This window comes from Alligator mississippiensis, chromosome 7 (genome assembly GCF_030867095.1).
Source record: "Alligator mississippiensis isolate rAllMis1 chromosome 7, rAllMis1, whole genome shotgun sequence".
Classification (NCBI taxonomy): Eukaryota; Metazoa; Chordata; order Crocodylia; family Alligatoridae; genus Alligator; species Alligator mississippiensis.
This window is the reverse complement of record NC_081830.1, coordinates 61,655,130-61,673,841: the sequence shown is the minus strand read 5'-3', so window position 1 is coordinate 61,673,841 and position 18,712 is coordinate 61,655,130. Positions and strand designations below refer to the sequence as shown.

The window sequence follows — 18,712 nt, the reverse complement described above, 5'->3', positions numbered from 1 at the left end:
GTGCACATTAGCAGATCAATCTTCACATTGTATCGTTATCTCATTTGGGGCAATGTGGTGAAAGGATTTGCTCAGGCCAGGAAGAGTCTGCAGTAGAACAAGCAGTAACTAGAGGTATCCTGACTTGCAGCCCACTGCTCATTTCTGTAGGATTGCAAGAATGGACAGCACCTCAAGAGTTATCTAGCCCAATCCCTCACAGGAGTTACTGCTCTTGAATCATCCCAGACAGATCAGCCGCTCCTTGAAAACCCTGCAATGAAGGAGTTTTTGCAACTTCCCTAAGCAGATATGCAGCTATGGTTTAATGAAATGACTGTCACTTTATAAAATAGAGCTTTATTTATCAAATCTTTTATAAAATCACTTCATAAAATCATCACAATGACAATTTTAGGAAATAAAATACCCATCTTGCACTTTTTCTTCTTGTCCAGCAGGCTGTCATAATTAGCATCCTTCAAACACTGAGCAAGGGCCATAAGACATGGCATGTGATAAAACATTTACTGAGTGGAACAGTACAAAATACTACATATTTCACTGAAAAACTTAACTCCTGGATCATGGCACATTAGGATAACTAGTGAAAAAAGGGGCTATTGAACAAAATATGCACTGCTACCCCTTGCCCCAATCTCATTCTTAAAATTTCTAATGGCCTTAATTGGCTGTTACTACTATAATTGTGAACTGAAGTGTGGGAACCTTTTTCACATCACTTCTTCCAGGTTCCAGGGGATAAGAAAGGCGGAATGACATGGACAATGTCCATGAACATTGGACTTCACATACCAGAGAGGACAGATTTATAAAGCACTGAAGGACAAATAAAAAAAAAAAGAGACAGATGACAGAAGTTCTCTTCTGTCACACTTTTCCAAACTTTTTTTTCTTGTGCCAGATAAATGTTTCTTTTATTTTAACAGAGGTGGCTGAAAGCTCCATAGCTTAGATCTGACTTCAAACTCCTGCAGAGTTTGGGGATGTTTGGATTTAGCATTTTAGTTAATACTCATGATACAAAAGAGCCTGAAGTTTGGACTCTGGTTGGAAAACCCCCTTAGATCTAGTGGGTGTTTTAATCCATCTTTCATTTTATTAAACACAAGTATTTTCTTCTCCCAGAAAGAGAGTTCTGAAATATAAAATACTTGACAAGAGTTCAGTTTTGCAGTCTCCCCACTTGCTCTTTTTTAAAAGCATTTGACAACTTGTGTAAGTTATATGCCTCTATAAATAGGCTTGTAACTCTTCTAAAAGAGTAGTAAGGGGTCTTTAACTGGCACCCAGACAGACGCGGATGATGGGCAGAAGGAAGCCAGTCTCATGTCTCATCCAAGTGGAATGCTCATCCAAAGGAGTGTTCTGTCAGTAGAATGGCAAGTGCATTCCTATTTCTTCACATGGCCATAACTACTAATCTGCATGCTTGGCACACTGGCATAAAACATGAACACATTGTGACAACACATAGCAAAAATGATGGGTTCTAATGACTCACAATATTGAAATTATATTTATTAAATATTCAAAATAATTTTTAACAAAGATTTTGACAGTAGCATCAGGCATAAAAATAAATGAGAACTTCCATGGCTGTTTTGCTGGCAACCTTCTCTGAGGAGCTGCTCTACTAAGGCAGGGCTTTGTATTTAAAGGGGGACTTTGTTCCTACCACAAGATTAAATACACTGTCACTTTCCACTAACAATAAACAGGAGTTGACAAAGACAACAGCCAATAGGGAGAGTCTGCCTTCCTTCCATTTGAGAGATTAGCCTACTCCCACTTGTATTTTATCCTGAAACACTGCATTTCTGTTTCCAAAACCAAAATCATGGCACAAAGGAAAGGGCTATGAAGGAGGTGAGGTGAGATGATATGAGGCACGTGACTCCTGCCAAGGCAGTGGGATCTTGTAAGGCAGCCAGAATCCACAAGAATGTCCCTGACACAGTTTGGAGGAGAGGCTGGGGCTCCCCAAGAAGCAGGATGTCTTGTGTGCAGAGTGAGTAAATTTAGCCAATTTTACTTTGAATTTCCAAACACATTTGCAAAGCTTCAAAATATTGGGAATTCAGATATACAGACAAGATCCAAAAGAGGCCCTGCCCTTTTTTCAAATATTTTCTCTCATCTTTACCAGGAACTGAGAGGTCTAATTTGCAACCTTCCTTCTCCAGTTCTTCGAGGAGGAGTAGCAGGCTTGGTCACCTCTCTGGTGACAGAGACTTACCACATAGTCTTTACAGTGGATGTTGTGTGGGCTAAGCTATATACTTCCTGGATGTTTTAGGATGGAAGGAAAACCCTCTAGGGATTTCTTGATGGTCAGGCCCAACCTGAAATGCAGCAAGAACCTGGTAAACATCCTGGGGAGACTGGGAGGTATCAAAGTCTTAAATTGTTAAGAACTGATTGTAAATACCCTCTCTTCAGTATCTCCTCAATCAATGTGTAGCTCCCTAAGTGACTTGTAAGTTGACAAGACAGTTAAAGGATGCTATTGTCATTGGCAGCCCCTCAATACAAGGATGACAGTCTTCCAGTAAATAGAGGTCATCGGTAAGTTTGTAGATGACTGATGAGACCAGTTCAAGATTGGCATGTTTTATTGCAGATGTGGCAAATAGTTTCAAAAGGCAGGAGCGAATCTGGTGATGTTGAATCACAGCTCTTTCCCTCTCTCATCTATCTGCCCCCAGAGAAGGGTAAGTTTGCTAAGAATGATCAGTGCTTTGTTGTACATCATGGCACTACTGGGGATGATTCAGTGCTTGACTCTCAGGACCCCGCTATTGATACTAATACTGCATTTCTTCAGGCTGGCCTCAAGGTGTCCTTGAATCACTTCTCCAATTCAAGGTGTCACCTTGAATCAAGGAACATAGAGAACAGGTTAAAATGCAATCCAATGATACACAAGAAAAAGGGTTAATACTTAGCTGTCTGTATCCGTGTTTGTGTTTGGATGGCTCAAAGACCTATGTATAAAGATGTATATTTTCAGGAGAGTTTTGGATTTGTGTACCCTGGCATTTTATCCCTTCCATCACTTGTACTGACCAACCAAATGACAGTGAAAAAAAATGCTATTTGGTTTCTATTTGATAAATAATTTTTACTTGTTGGCAAGCCTGCAGCAGTGGAACTAGGAGAAATGTCCCTAGAAGCTGCAACAATACTGAAATTTCTGCCTTGTTTGTTACGCCTTGAGAATTTCCATTCATTGGTTAGGGTCTGTCCTATATCTGGCCATCCCCCAGTAACATCCTACATGTTCTCTTCTCATTCCAAGGCAAGAAGGCAGATTTCTCTCTAACCTTCTTGAATTAATTCTGTCACCATCATTTCTATACTGCATTAACTGGCAGGTTCCAAAAAAATTCTGAGCAATAATAATGCCTCTGCCCTCTAATTAGATCTCAAGCATCTCTCAGAAACCATCACTATCACTTTATTATCGCTATTAATCACACATCACTATCACGTTATTATCATCATCATCACATTATTATCATTATCAATTACTTTATTTGTTAATCATTATTTATTAATCACATCACTTTATTAATCACCATCAGACCAGAAGGTTGGCCAGGACCAGAGGTCACTGGAACCAACTCTTGTCTAGCCAAACAGCCTGTTGGGAAATACCAGTATGTGATTCAGGTAGAAGGGAAATTGACTGCAACAAATCTTTAGATGGAAAAAAATTGAAAGAAAATAAATTAGGCCCCTCTGTCTCTCTGCTCTTTTACAGCAATTTGGATTTACTAGACTCTCTCTGATTTCTGTGGATAGTCTCTGGTTCCATATAGATCAACCTGCAGCCAGAAATACTTTATTTTCAGGAATTAATGTATGGTGTTGCCTCCGTGTTTGCCAACTGCTTAGGGCAAGGCCTTTCCATTTGGTTAAGCTCACATCTGATAATTTTGACCCTGGTTAATAGTTCCTCAGATTAAGCTATTTTTCTCTCTCTCATTGTCCCAGGTTCATCCACTGGGGTTTTTCCTGCTGGGCCATTGTCTTGGAATCACAGGTGGAGTGCTGAGATCTCTCACATAGATATGACCAAGGAGGAAACTGGGGCACAAGGCAAATAAGTGACATCACAAAGCCAACCAGTAGCAAAAAAAATTATCTAACCTGAGATTCCTACTTCCTGTACTCTTGTGTGCTAGGCTGTACTCTAGCCATAGCAATGTAAAACACTGATACCTATTCTTATATGTTTGTGGAATGCTTCCTTCTATCTGACACTGATTTATTCAAACATAGTTTCCATTTATCTGTTACACTTCAGGTTTGTTTTGTTCCCTTCCCACAAGTAACCTTTACAAAGGGATCCATTCTACTGTCCATTGTACTTATGAAAGTCCACAGTAACTCCAGTGGAGTCAGTGATCGGCTGAAAAATATTTTAAGATGGGAATGAACTATGAGATGTTGTCAAAAAAGGAATGCAAAACATTTTTATCTGGAGTATTGATTTCCAGGAAATTACTCTTTAGCATTAGCCTGTCTAGGATGGTAGTTACATGTTGATATAACTTGTAGTGTCCTCAAAAGCATGTTCCATATAAGCATTTATGTAAATGTTCAGCCAGATTTCAGGATAAAGCTCTGGGCCACAGACTCTCTTCTAAGAAAATAGCAGGGAAAAGTCTTCTCTAAGATTTCCCTTCTCCCTTCATTATCTTACATCCTTTGCTGTTGCCCTCTGACCCTACACAGCCTGGATGCTGCTCCTTTGAATGATCATCACCACTGCTCTATCTATCAGCAATAGGGCTGGAGGGCTCACTCATGTAATGTGAGGCTCCCCCTACCCCCTGGGGCTAATGCACATAGCTTCCATCTGCACTTCCAGCTGCCTGTAACGCAGAGGTCACAGGAATGCTTACACAGTCACTTGTCCATAAATACATAACTGCACCATTCCACTGCCGAAAAGTTGGAGTAAGAACACCTAAGTTTCAGAGAGTTCTCAGTAACAAAGAAAATTAAGCTTACTGTTCTTTAACTATTCACTGATGTTAGGCTTAAAGGAACAAACCTCCAGAATTTTTATTATCTAAAGAGCAATAGCTATCAGAGGACCTAGAAATGGAAGTGGAATTATTAATTATTATGCATTTTTATAGCAAACCAGTTTAACACAGGTGACAAGACTGTTGAAAAAAACAAACAAACCCTAGGAGGCAGGCTGCTGATACAGCTGTAGGGAGATGAATCATTGTTGATTCAAAAGCAGTATCTTTAGCTTGGAGCTAAAAGTAGTAAAATAAGGAAACAGGACACTTAATAAAAAGGAAATCCTCATTTGTTTAGTCTGAGATTCTTAAAAGCATCAACACTAACTAGTCTGATCTGTGACAGTAGGGAGAATGTGAAGAATTATGCTCTGAAAGTATGGTTCAACACGTATGAAATTATTAAGATGTGTATTTTTTTTTTGTATTCCTGGAATAGCTAGGTGCATCTTAGTCACTGCCCCAGGTGGGAAAACGTGAAAAATGTAAGAGCTGCAAGTAGCTTTCTTGTTAGGTAAAGAGATATAAGTTACAACCCAGGATATGGATTATTAGCAAGATGTAATATTATCACTGAGGAACTTCAGTAATGCTAGCAAGAGAGAGAAAGAACATCTGTCACATTTTCATTTGAATATTATTGCCTCTCAAATAAAACTAAAACAAACGAGTGAAAAGAATATTTTCTTTCTTTATCATTCTGTTTCCTTGTGCATTTGACAGCACTTTGTGAATAAGCAGTTCCACTGTTCCACCGTGCAGGCCCCTCACTTGGATCTGCAAAAAGTTGCTTACTACTAAAAGCAGCAGAATTCAAACAAGAACTCAGCTGGCAGCAAACAGTAGGCAAAAGCAGAAAAGGAGGGCCCCCATGTTAAAGACCCTTCAACAAATGGGCGAGCAGAAACAAATAACATTTCTAACTAGGCTTTTTAATAAAACAAGTTCAGGACATTCTCTTTAAAGATTTATGTTTATGACTCAGCCAGGAAAACACTTTCTTAACTTTACCTACAAAGGCGTAATTTTACTACCTGGACTGATTTCACAGGCAGATTAGAAGAAACTCATCTTAGCCAATACTGATTTAAAAACAAATATTTAAAAAACCCCTTCAATGTATGTATGTATTTGATTCTACACTGCCTGCCTAAAGAAGGCTCAGGGCAGCTTAAACTAACAGTGAAAAAACAAATAAAATTGACCCATTAAGATATTACAGCCTCCCGGATTTATACTTCACTAATATTCATATTAGTCAGCAACAAATCAGAAGCAAATGTGGTCGTGAAGTCTCATGTCATAGACTTAATTATTTTCACAAAAGCATGCTACAATAAAATTAACCAGCCCTTTATTATTATAAATAATTAGAACTAAACTGCAATTATTAAAATTGTTGAAGTTAGAACATTTTGTGACCCATTATTCTTCTTAAACTGATTGCTAATTAGCTAATTTGCATAAAATACTGAATCTGAATCTGCCTAAAAACAGTTAGGAATTCATGCATACCATTTATTAATTTCAGAAAGTTAAAACACCAATTACATATTGCACACTGACAATCAAATCCAAAATGAAACAAACACAGTCAGTCAAACAGTGCACACAGAAAAAAATCAGTGGCCTGGCCATTGTCCTCTGCAAGCCTGGAAAGTGAGATCAAAGAGAGGAGCATCTATAGGTGAAGTCTCCAATGAGAAATTCCTCTTGACAGTCATGAAGTAAGCAGACCTAAGAAATAAGCATAGGAGCTTCCTAACTAATCCTCCCTTCCCTATTGTGGCACAGGGAAAGAGACTCTCTCTCACGTAATCACACCAAAAAGCACTCAGAAGTTATGTCTGTTGAAGTGAGCTTGGGCTCACTGAAGCTCATGCTATAAATTTCCTCTACCTTCTGCCCCACTTCAGACTAACACAGCAAACTGCCTTTCTCTGCTCATAGACAGTATGGACATAATATCTGCCCTGAAGAAAATAAATTGGCATTTTGCACCTGAGCACAGGGCTGGGAGTCAGAACTAGGCCCTGTTGTTGAATCTGCCACTACCATATTGTGTAAATTTGGGCAAACTACTTGACCCCCCTTCTGTACCTCATATCTCCATCTGTAAAATGGGGAAACTAAAAGCATACCTAACTCCAGATACCTTTCAGGGCCTGATTTTCAGGAAGTCCCAAGTCTCCACCCTCCAAACTAAAGTCCCATTTCAGATGAAGTATCCCATAATTAAGGCTCCATGAACCAGTGGCGACTTAAGGAAATCTGAGCCTTCAGGACCTACAGATGATAAGTGATGCCTAGGTGAAAAGGATTTTGATTAGTATCTACCAGAAACATATATATTTTGTAGGCTTTTTAAAGCAGACCAAAGCTGGCTTTGTGCAACCATTTTACAGGCTGTGTTCTATTACCTCAAGCATGAGTGTCAAATTATTTTTGCAGGGTTTTTTTTCCAATATTCAAGTTCACTGGAATAGCAGATTTTCTTTTTTTAGACAGACATAATAAAGCATGTTAAAACTGCTGCTTCATTATCTGTTAGGCTAATTCTGTATTCTGCCCTCTCACTCCTCTTACCTTGCTGCTCAGTCTTGCCTTAAGTGCTACATAGTGCTTTTCACTTGTTTTTTTTTCTTTGAAGGATGTCTTTCTTTTTCTTAAGGAAAGTTTCAGCTATAGTACAATGCTTTCTGATCCATGCTGCAGGGGACAGAACAATAAGCGATGGTCTCAAATTGAAGCAAGAGAAACTTAGGTTTGATATTAGGAAAAACTCTCTCGCTCCAAGGGTGGTTAAGCATTGGAACAGGCTACCTAGAGAGGCTGTGAAATATCTATCCTTGGAAGTTTTTAAGAGCAGGCTATATAAATCCTTGAGTGGGCTGGTTGGGTCAGGGATGATCCTGCCTTGAGGAGATGCACTAGATGACCTGCTGAGGTTCCTTCCAGCTCTGCTTCTCCCTGACTCCACACCTGATCTGTGATCCTAATAGAGACCAGTTCCCACTGCTAAGTTAGATTGTGCCCTAATTAATTCCTGTACTGACACATGAAAGTGAACACCACTGCCCAAATCGTTCCCTGTAGTAAATAACTAGTAGGAGTGGGAATCTGGAGGAAAAAGTTCCTAAGAGAATTCTTTACAGAGATTCCTCCATTTGTCTCAATACAGAGTGGGCTTTGACTTCTTGCCTTCCCCATAAGGGTCTGAGTCCCACATCTGATAACGCTCCAGGGATCAGCATGTGTCCAGGGCAATCTGCACAGACGCCTGTACTCTGGGTCTGACTTCTGGTGGACCCCGAGTTCTTGGCCATGATGATCCCTAGTCTGTTGATGGGAGGGGAAAAAAGGAGCTATGCAGAGAAATAAACAGAATATTAAATATTTATATGGACAATTCAAACATCTAGCTACTGATTAGGGTTATGACATAAACAAAGATGGAGACTAGCCTATGGGTAAGACACCTCGTAACTGTCCACTATAGGGTTTCTGGCACCATCTAAGAAGCATCTTGTGCTTACCATTGTTGGAGATAAGAAATCCTCCTATTCTGATGTCCTGTCTGATCAGACTGCCTTTGCTTCCCTAAGTGTGTGTTTAACTGGCATGAAGTTGAAGAATGATTCCCCCACCTCTGCACTATGCTCAGTTAGCAGCCCCTCCCCCAGCACTCTGACCCCAGACAACATGGAGGGATTCTCTATCATCTAGCTGGGGATGAGGATAAATAATGGATGGAGATGCAGAGATCTGTACATGAAGGATCCTTTCTTTGCTTCAGTCATCACCTGGCTTCACAAATAGATCTCTCCCTTGAGAAACCCTGGCCATAGGACACAAGGTGCATTCACCTTTTGTAATTGAGAGCAGGAGCCTACAATGTTGAGGAGTGTTAAGAAAGAAATGGAGTTCCACAGGGTACAAGGCAGTGAAGCTTTTGGCCCTCATCTGTTTAGAATGATGAATCATTTATGATGTGCTGTTTCTACAAAGGAAAGGTGATTGCTAAGACTCAGGGCAGCTGTCTTGTTAAGATTCCTTCCAAGCTGTGTAATTGTAACCCAACAATAGAATGGACAAGGACTTGTTAACCACACAGTTAACTCCCTTGGTGTGATGTATTCAAGAAAAGGGTTAAGAAAAGGAGACACCCGGTTCCTCCAGTTATTTCAAAACTTTATTTTAATCAGTGTAACATGAATAAAAAAACCGTGAAATCAAAAGGGTGTGAAAGCTCCAACCTCTGCTGAACTAAAAGTGATGATTCAGCCACAGCCTGACCCACCACTGTGTCTGCTGAGTGAGGCATTTGAAGAGCTCTTGCTAGAGCTGAACTAGGTCACTCAGCTTCATTTCAGCAGAGAAATGTTTTCTTTATGACAGTTTCAAAGAGCACTGCTCTGCTTCGGGTGGTACATCCTTTGTATGGATTTAATTGTTGCCAAACATGTACAGATGTGAGGGCCAGATTCTTTCCTACAAGTTTAGTGGTTAGAGCAAGAGACTGGGAATCAGGCAGCTTGAAGGATACAGATGAAACAAGCCTGCTAAGAGGAGGATGAGGTGCTGGCTGGTTGCCTCAGAACCAAGGCTCTGGAGATTCTGACTTCTTCGCATTTTCTCCTCTGATGTTGAAGACATGCCCTTTTTTACACCTAGCAACAGCTATTAGGAATTCTGACAGCTAGTCCTCTATGCCAAGTACTAGTTTTCTCTATTTTCTCAAAACCAGGACTAGAATACACAAGCCCTGCTTTGCCCTATTCACAAGAGAACAATCCCCACCACTGACTCAGGAATAGAAACTAGGTCCCTCCGCCCCATTCCATCCTTAACCATGGTGCTGTGACACCTTAGGGTGCCTTGAGATCCTTTGAGGGGTGCTGTGGGTTGCCACACAACTTTATTACTGTTAGGTGTGCAAACATGATTCACAAGGTAAACCCAATGGATGCATCCAGATGAGTGCACACATGCACTATGTGGCGCCACAAACCCATCTGTGGTGCTGCAAACTGCATGCACTGGACGTGTAGGTATTTGCTGCACTGCTAATTAGCATCATGGTGGGTTTTTTTGACACCGGAAGATTCCAGTGTAAAAAAAACCTCACATCTGAAAAAAGTGAGGTGGCACACATGGTGGCAGCATGTGCCACCCAAAACCAGAGCCTGCCTGCCCAGAGCCACACTCTAGCTGCCAGACAGGCTCTGTATGCCAGATCGCTACTGCTGGAGCCCTGGAAAGCCCCCAGGACCTCCTACCCCACCAGGGGCAACTTACTATGCATCAGAGTGCACATGCACAAGCATTCCCTGGGCACAAGCAGCAGCAGCACAACTATGTGCCACTGCTGGATGCACGCAATGATTTCAAATAAGGAACTACAGTGTTAAGAATTCTGACATGTTGTGATCATTTTGAGTTCTTTGCAACAGAAAAACTGCTGTGTTATTTTTCCATAATAAACAAATTAGTGAAAACTAAGAGCTGGCATTTTCTGAGGGGTGCCCTGAGTCTAAAAAGATTGAGAACCACAGTTTTAATGAGTAATGTTTAATAGCTATATCATAAATTTAATTAACGGATATGCACATCTCCCATGGAACCAAGCATTTACAATGTGATTCATGCACCAGTGCAAGGACAGAAGGATTGTGAGATAGTATGTTGTGTTGGTACCTCAACTATTTAGGGTCCCTGGATGCCACACAGATTAAGTCCACCTTAATTTGATCTCTGCTTCGGTGGTCAGAATGTGCTATGACAAAGCATCAGTAAAACTCTCAGCAATTTCAACAGAAATATGACTTGGCCCTTTAACTCATCAAATAGTAATTATGATCTGAACAAACTGAAGCCCTCCTATTACCTTTGCCCTGGATCTAGCATTTCATTCATGCAGGAACTGAAGCCAAAAGGAGGGTCAGATAGCAGGATGTGGGGGCAGGAAAGCCTCAGACTTCCAGTGAAGACAGAGGATGCATAAAAAAGCAGTATGAAGCTTGCAAGGAACAGAGATGAATAGTGTTACCCTGCACAGCTTGCACTCCACACACACCCAGCACAGCTGGTTTGGTTAGTTAACTGCTTCAGAAAGCAGTTTTATTCTCATATTAACCAGAGAGAATGCTTAGAGGGCCTGACACTTTCTCTAGCTCTCCATAGTTGGCTGAGTATGAAAGGTCAGATTGGGAGTTATGCAGGACAAGGGGCTTTCCGTAGTCCTGGCAGATTGTCTCATGCCAGTTATTTTGGAAACAAGTTGAGTCAGAAATGATATATGACCATGGAAAGATACAAACATTTTCACAAATAAATTGCAGTACAGGGGAAGGAATGCCCACTTGTTAGAACATTCACTTGGCTTTCAAACTATGTGTTCAATATTTGCTCTAATGAGGGACAGGCACCAAACTGCTTTAGGATATAAAGATTTTCAAAACCTCCCCACAGGTGCCATCCAAACCTGGTGGTACTGACAGTCTATACACTGTGGAACCTCTGATTCTGACACTAAAGTTGCCTGATGCTTGAGGGTGAACTTGAGCACTCCTTGTGCTGAGCAGCTTGCCACATCTCTCATGACATAGCCCCAGTGGGATCTACAAACTAGGCACCTGCCCAGGCTGGTAGACATTCTCTGAGCACTCCTACCAGAGGTGGCCCTGTGCAAAGTCCCCTGAGCAAGGCTCTTGTACTCATTCACTCTCCATATCTCTACCCCAGTGGAACAGCTTCAACAGGTGGGATGGAGTACTTTATCTGAAAACTCTACAAGCTGGTGCTTAGTGCATCCCATGGGAGGCAAGTGTTCAAGTCCCCTCAGGCAGAAGAGGTAACATTACTGGTTAATGTTGAGGTGTTCAGCATGCAGGCTTTTGGGGTTTCCATTTTTAGGCAACTGATACTCCCCATGTATTGTATAAGGCAAGGCTGTCCAACTGGCAGCCTGGATGCCACATATACCTCACACCCCATCCCTGCTCCCACTGCCCCATCTTTCCAGCCACAGCAGCAGCCCGGGTGTCCAGGCTCTCCCTCTCTCCTCTGGCTTCTACTTCCTGCCCCCACTCCAGGGACAGGATGGAGCAGTGTGGGTGCAACCTGTAGTGCCAGGGGAACCTGCAGCCTAGGGTGTCTGCATGGCACAACGCAGCAGGACAGCCTGCAGCCAGGAAGCTGAATTTGAGGACAGGGCACCCATGTGTACAATGCAGGGGCTGGGGGGTGCCTGCCAGTGTGATGTACAGCCCAGGGGGGAAATTGTTTATACTGCTGTGACACCTGGCTGCTTAGAAGTTGGACAACCCTGATATAAGGAGCTAAAGGTTTTGGATTCCACTAGGCAGCTAGACACCTAAAATCTAGGTGCTGCAATGCTCTAGTGGCTCTAGCCTTTAATCTCTCTTTGCCCTTTGCTTCAGTTTCTAAACAGTAAAATGGGGCTGACAGCATTTGCTTACTGCACAGAGGTATTGTAAGGATGAATTCATTAGAGACTTTCATATACTAAAGTGATGGAGGCTGCATAAGAATCTAAACATAGACAGAAATCAAGGCACTGATCCTGCAAACGCAACATACAAGCTTAACCTTCAGACAATTGCCTTCTTTGAGCTCCATTGAACTCAGTGGTTGAATTCCCACTGACATCAGTTGTGCAGGTTCAAAGGCCTCTGAACAACAACAGTCTGTGACATTAGTCCAGACATGGACTGAGCTCAGAATCCAGTTCAGGGTTCTTTATTTCACTGTCATCAATATTTTGAGATATAAGACTAGAGATTTTCTTTTTACTCAGAAGACAAAGTGAACTAACAAGCCTTATAAGCAACAAAGGATTGATCCTGTAAGACTCGGGTCCCATTAAGGGAGCGTTTTTCAGGATGCTGTCCAATATCACCCATCATAAAAATCATTAGAAAGAGAGGCAAGTAAAAAAAAAATACTAATTTTAAGGTTTTAATTGGTTTGGAGTCAACCTGATTTTTATTTAATTTTAAAATGCTACCCTTGCTGGAGATATTGCAGCACATAAATGGGTGAATTATTACTCTGTTAATCTCAGCACATGGAAAACTCTTAGAGAAAAAAGCAGTATGGAAAAATTCCTTCCTGCTCACCTCAATGTGCTGCTAATAGTGAACTGCAGTGGAACCAAATGGTGCCTGTATCTGCTTCTTTGTGATGGATCAATATGGACTGGAAGGGCTGGGTTCACTTTAAAAAATAAAAAAACCTGTTTTTTTTTAAATTAGAAAGTAAAGTTCCACCTAGGCTGGGAGGCTGAACAATGACTGGGAACCTAGTAAAACAGTAGAAGATTCAGTAAGTGATTCAGATGAGAATTATTCAAGTGGGCTCATCTCTGAGCTGCTGGAAAGCTCCCCCTCCATCCCAGAAAGATTAGACCTGGTTCTCCAGACATTTCTGAGAAAAAGGAAAGAATTGTTTAATTAAAAAAAGACAAAAATATAGCAAGCCTTCTTCTGCACCTCAAAAAGCAGCCACAAAAGGCATAGGGCCAAATTTTTTAGATAGTCTTTGGAGGTCACCTTTAATTTCATACTCTAGCTGGAACCCTGGATAAGCTGACATTAATAATAAAACTATGAATGCCATGTGTGTCATGCATCAGTGAGTTAGTCTTTTAGTGGGGCGGGGCTGGCACTGTCTTGTTTTTTAAATAGTTCATGACAAGGATTAATTTCCACACCTCTGACTTTTATGTATTTTTTTTCCTACTTCAGACACAATATTTCTTCTTGTAGATGTTGGTACAATGACTAATATTTGTAAATGCTTATAAAGAGACTGCCGTAGAGAGACTCCCAGTCACCAAAAAGCTCTACATCCCTTCCCCCACCCATATATATCCCTGAGGCAAAGGCCTGAGAAAGAAATGGGTCTCAAACTAAGTTTTGAAGGTCAAAATTCAAAGCCAAATCTAGGGGAAAATACGGAAAGCACTTTACTTCAATTCAACACTGAGGACAAAGAATTTAATTACTGTTCACCATCTCAGTAAACTTCCATTCTGTGATTGTCTTCTTATTGATATTGTACCAAGGTTTAAATACAGTGTACCATTGTCATAATCATAAAACAAGTTTGTTTCTCCTCACCCTCCTTTAGCAATTAACTGCATCATAAAACAAAAAGTAATACTCAAGGAAGGAAACTCAGCTTTCAGCCATAAGCTTCTATCAGCTTGTTTTAGCAAAGTTACAGTGGACCACATTCTGCTCCAGTTATATACACACTGAAGTCTGTAGGGTTACCTCCGCGTGAACCTGAAATATATCAGAATAGGGCCTTTTATACCCTAGAAAATATATCCATTTGTCCTTGATTTTAATATTTTTCTTCCATTTCTGTAACACTGCCATTACACTGGACTGGCAAAACAGCACAAATGAAAAAAATGACAAAGGAGATTTAACCAAAGCATCTTCAGATGTATGGTTTCCTAAAAAAGTGAAGGCACATGGAACTCCTTAAGATGAAGATTAAAAAAGGACTTCTAAAGCAGGTAAAATGAAATATCCTAATGACCAGCTCTTAAGAGAAACCTTAGGAAAACCCAGCACTCAAACATAACATTACATTTATTTTCTGCTATTTCTACCTTTTGATGAAATAAACCATAAGCTTTAATAAGAACATCAGTAAACAAGTAAGCATTCCCCATGAGAAAGGGTGCTAAAGTATATACCATTCCAGCATTAGTTTGTTCAAGTTAATAACGCTACTTGAGATTAATACCAATATAACTATGAGTAGAGGACAGGATAGAGGGACTGTTGCTTATGACTCTCTGAATTAGCCTATAAAGGCGCGTCCACACGAGTGCACATGTGCCTCTTGCCCCACCTCAAACCCCTTTGAAGCAGGGCGGCAGGCACGTGTGGGAACGCGGGGAGAAAATTAGACCCCTGGATATCCAGGGGTCTAATTTTCTCCCCGCGTTCCCACACGTGCCTGGATATCCAGGGATATCCAACACCCCTGGATATCCAGGGGTCTAAAAAAATCAATGTTTAAAAAAGCAAGGCAATGGAGGCTGGGTTCTCCATGGAGACGCTCTAGCTGCCAGAGTGTCTCCATGGTTGGCCCTCGCCCTGGTGCTGAAACATGCGGCTGGCCAGGCCACATGTTCCAGCACCAGGGCTCCAGTGCCGGTGAGTAAGGGGCAGGGGGCTGGAGGATAGGGGAGGGGACCATTGCGGGGGGGATCCCCGACAGCCCTGCCCACTCCCCCAGCCCACCCAACCCTTGCCTTGGCTGGCCCCTCCCCTCAAGCCCCCCCCATACTTAAAAAAAAAAAAAAAGAAGAAAAGAAAAGAAACCCCGGCACTTACCGGCGGGTGGAGCTGCCATCTGGCTGCCTGGGGCCCCGGCCACACAGTGCGGGGCAGGGTGACAGCCCCAGCGGCCCCAGCCCAGGCCCTCCTGCCCCCCCCTTGCTGTCCTGTGTTGCCTGGGGGCTCTGCCAGGAGGCCCCGGACCCCCAAAGGTAAGCAGAAGCTTTTTTTTTCCTTTTTTTTTTTTTTTTAAGTGATGGTGCCTGGGGTTGTGGGGGTAGCCTTGGGGTGCAAGTTGGGGGGGTGAGGATGGGTGGGGCAGCCATTGGGACAGCCTAGGGGAGCAGGGAGTGGGGCCGGGTGGGGCAGCAATTGGGGGGGCTGGGGGGGCACGTGGGCCTTGCAAGGGGGATGGTAGCCCCTGTGGGGGGGTTGAACCCGTTGTTGGGGGGCTGTACCCCTTGTGAGAGTGCCAAACCCCTTGTTTGGGGGTTGAACCCCCTGTTGGGGGCCCATACCCTTTGTGAGAGGGCCAAACCCCTTGTGTGGGGGCCATCGCCCTGTGGCAGTGCAGCTCTCTGTCTTTTGTTTTACGTGTGGAGGAACATGGATTTGGGGTATTTTACAGAGTGACTTTGGGATTTTTTTTAATCAGGGATTTTTCAGTTTTCCAATAGGGAACACCAGAACTCCTGCTAGGGAGGCCAGTGGCAGGACCCTGCTTGCTCAAAGTGGGCACCTTGGACCCATCTGGCTGTGGCTGACCTCCTGGACAAATGGTTTGACAGTTCAGAACAGGCCACCACACCCAGAACATCTTCCTGGTGATAGCTGCCCAGATAGCCAGACAGGGGCACACATGGCAGTAGTGCTGCACAAGGCCAACCCTGCAACCGCAGTCCACTGGCAGCTGGCTGTGCAGTCCCCATCCGAGTCTGGCAGGTGCACAGCAGGTCACAGCCAGGACAGGGTAGCTTTTTATACTGCTGGGAACAGCACAGGTGCTGGCCCCAGGCTCTAGCTCCCCCTGGCTGAAGATTCGGGAAGAGCCAGGCAGGGTTATTGTGCCCCAAGTGGCACAATTTGCTCCACAACAAAGTGCATGTCTGAGCACGTGTGCTGAAGCAAAAAGCCCCGGCTCAAATTTGCACCGCTTCTATTTGAGCTGCTGCAAGTGCACATGCTTGCATGTGTGGACGCACCCCAAGGTGCCTTCTCTCTTTAACTATGAAGAGCTTTGCTACTGTCTCTATTTGCTTGATTTCATTATCCTTAAGAGCAGGGTTGTCCAACGGGTGACCCGCAAAGGGTTAACATGCAGTCCCAGGGCTCCTGTCTTCTTGCCTCTGCCCTCATTGCTCCTGTTGCTGTGGTAGCCAGCAGCTGGAGTCTCTGGGGCAGGACAACATGGCAGGAAGGGACTAGCCTGCAGCCCTCGGGAGGGTGAAGAGGGCAATTCATGCTGCCTGTGGGGTGGGAAAACTGCTGTCCAGGGCACAGGGCTCCTGGAGAGTCCATGAGCTGTGTGACTACTGTGTCAGGCAGCCAGGGGTCTGGTGTGTGGCTGCCAGCTGCTCAGAAGTTGAACAGCCCTGCTAAAGAGTATCAATAATTATTTTCAGTAACTGTGTTTTAACTTGTTCATGTAGCCAGCTTCAACTTGCAACATTACCTTCAAAAAGGATTTGTGCCTGGTGACCTGTGCAAATATATGATAGGGTGGCAACATCTGAAAGGAAACCTTGACAATTGTATAAAAATGCTCCCGTACCCCAGTGCTCTGTGAAAACACATGGATTTATTTCTGTACTGATCCCTGGTTTCCATTTCAAACATCTATAACCTGGAATTCAGGCCTTGCAATAGGAGTTCTGTAGGACAAAGGAAACATTGTTGCCCAGTACCATCAAAGGCAATGCCTGTTTACAGCCAGGCTGAATTTGCCTGCATGGTTTTCCTGCAGTAATTAGCTGAACTCTGTAACTGAACAAATACAACCACACTACAATTACAGTTGTGACAGGGGACCTCATTACAACACTGTTCCACTGCACAGTGCACTCCAGGGCTTAACTGTACTCTTGAAACAGGCTAGATTTGGTTATGCCCAAGTCAATAACAGGAATACAGGACATAACGAATACACAGGTAAGTAACATTTACACTGCAAAATGGAACCCTGATATAACTGGGTCAACAGTACTGTAACCATGTCCCCAAAACAGGGTTAATGTTACAGGGCCCAATTCAAAAACCAAAAAGTCAAGGAAAAGCCTCCCATTGAATGCGTTGGTGTTGGCTTATGCCCCAAGTACACTGGGAGGCAGGAGGTAGACTGCACAGGGAACTGGGGTGGGAGTCAAGAGTTCTAATGGCTTACTACTCTTTGACCTTTGACCAGTCTTGTCAATGCTCAGTACCCAGTGGGTAACAATTCCTTTATAAAATGTGTTGAGCTCTAGGAAAGGTAAGCGATATGGGGCACTTTCTTTTCAATACAAACATGTCTGGCATTGCATTACCAATTTATTTTATCTGGAAATATCTTGCATACTTTAACATAGTTCAGATTGCATTTAGACTGGACTGAAGGTAATTTGACACTAAGAAAAATACAGAGTCCTGGCATCTGGAGCAAAAGCCAGAAACTTTATTTTAATAAAGCCTCTGAACAGAAATGTGCGCTTTTCCAGAAAATTACTGATCCTACCTCACAAAGCTAAAGGGAATGTTGCTTTGTGTCCATAGAAGGATCAACCTTGCTTGTATAAGGTTCCAGTTGAAAAGCACCCACGCCCTCCACTTAAAAGCACTACCCCAAGGTCATTGACAAATCACTTGCCTCCTAAATGTCACTTGGTCATTGACAAGTCACTTGCCTCCTGGATGTACTTTTCTAATACACTGACGATAGACTAAAAATATGTCAAACAGCTTCCATAACTTTTGCAAAGATTACCCACCTGATAACCAGGGATCCTGGTTTTCTCTGTTTAAAAACTGCAGTTGCCGATTTAAAAAAACTGAATTCTCTGATTAAAAAACCCCAAGTCAGCAATTAAAATTAAATGCCATTATATATATGGGTATCAGTTGAACACAATATTTTATTGAAATATTTACAATGTTAAAGCCGTTTGGAAGCCTACCAATGACTCAATCACTATAATAAAATAAATTCTAAATACCTATCAGTATTTGATTTTGTGTTTTTTTATCATGGAAAAATCAGAGGTCCCCCTGTCCCCTTCATTGACCAAGATGCAGGTCCTTGCCCCTCACTCCCCACCCACAGCCCGTCACCCCTCCCCAAGGGAGCCCCCACCTGCCATGGTTACATGGCCAGGG

At 42.7% G+C, this 18,712-nt stretch overlaps 2 long non-coding RNA genes across 20 annotated transcripts in view; both read right to left on the bottom strand.

Annotated features, from left to right (window-relative positions):
• Positions 1-18,712, bottom strand: part of LOC109284199 (uncharacterized) — a 190,123-nt gene that overhangs the window by 144,290 nt on the left and 27,121 nt on the right. The gene's annotated exons all lie outside the window — the stretch shown is intronic.
• On the bottom strand, positions 1,501-14,925 carry LOC132251431 (uncharacterized). Its single transcript, XR_009463464.1, has 2 exons — positions 8,579-14,925; positions 1,501-2,875 (listed from the first exon to the last, which is right to left on the bottom strand). It is a non-coding gene; the product is annotated as an uncharacterized LOC132251431 (long non-coding RNA).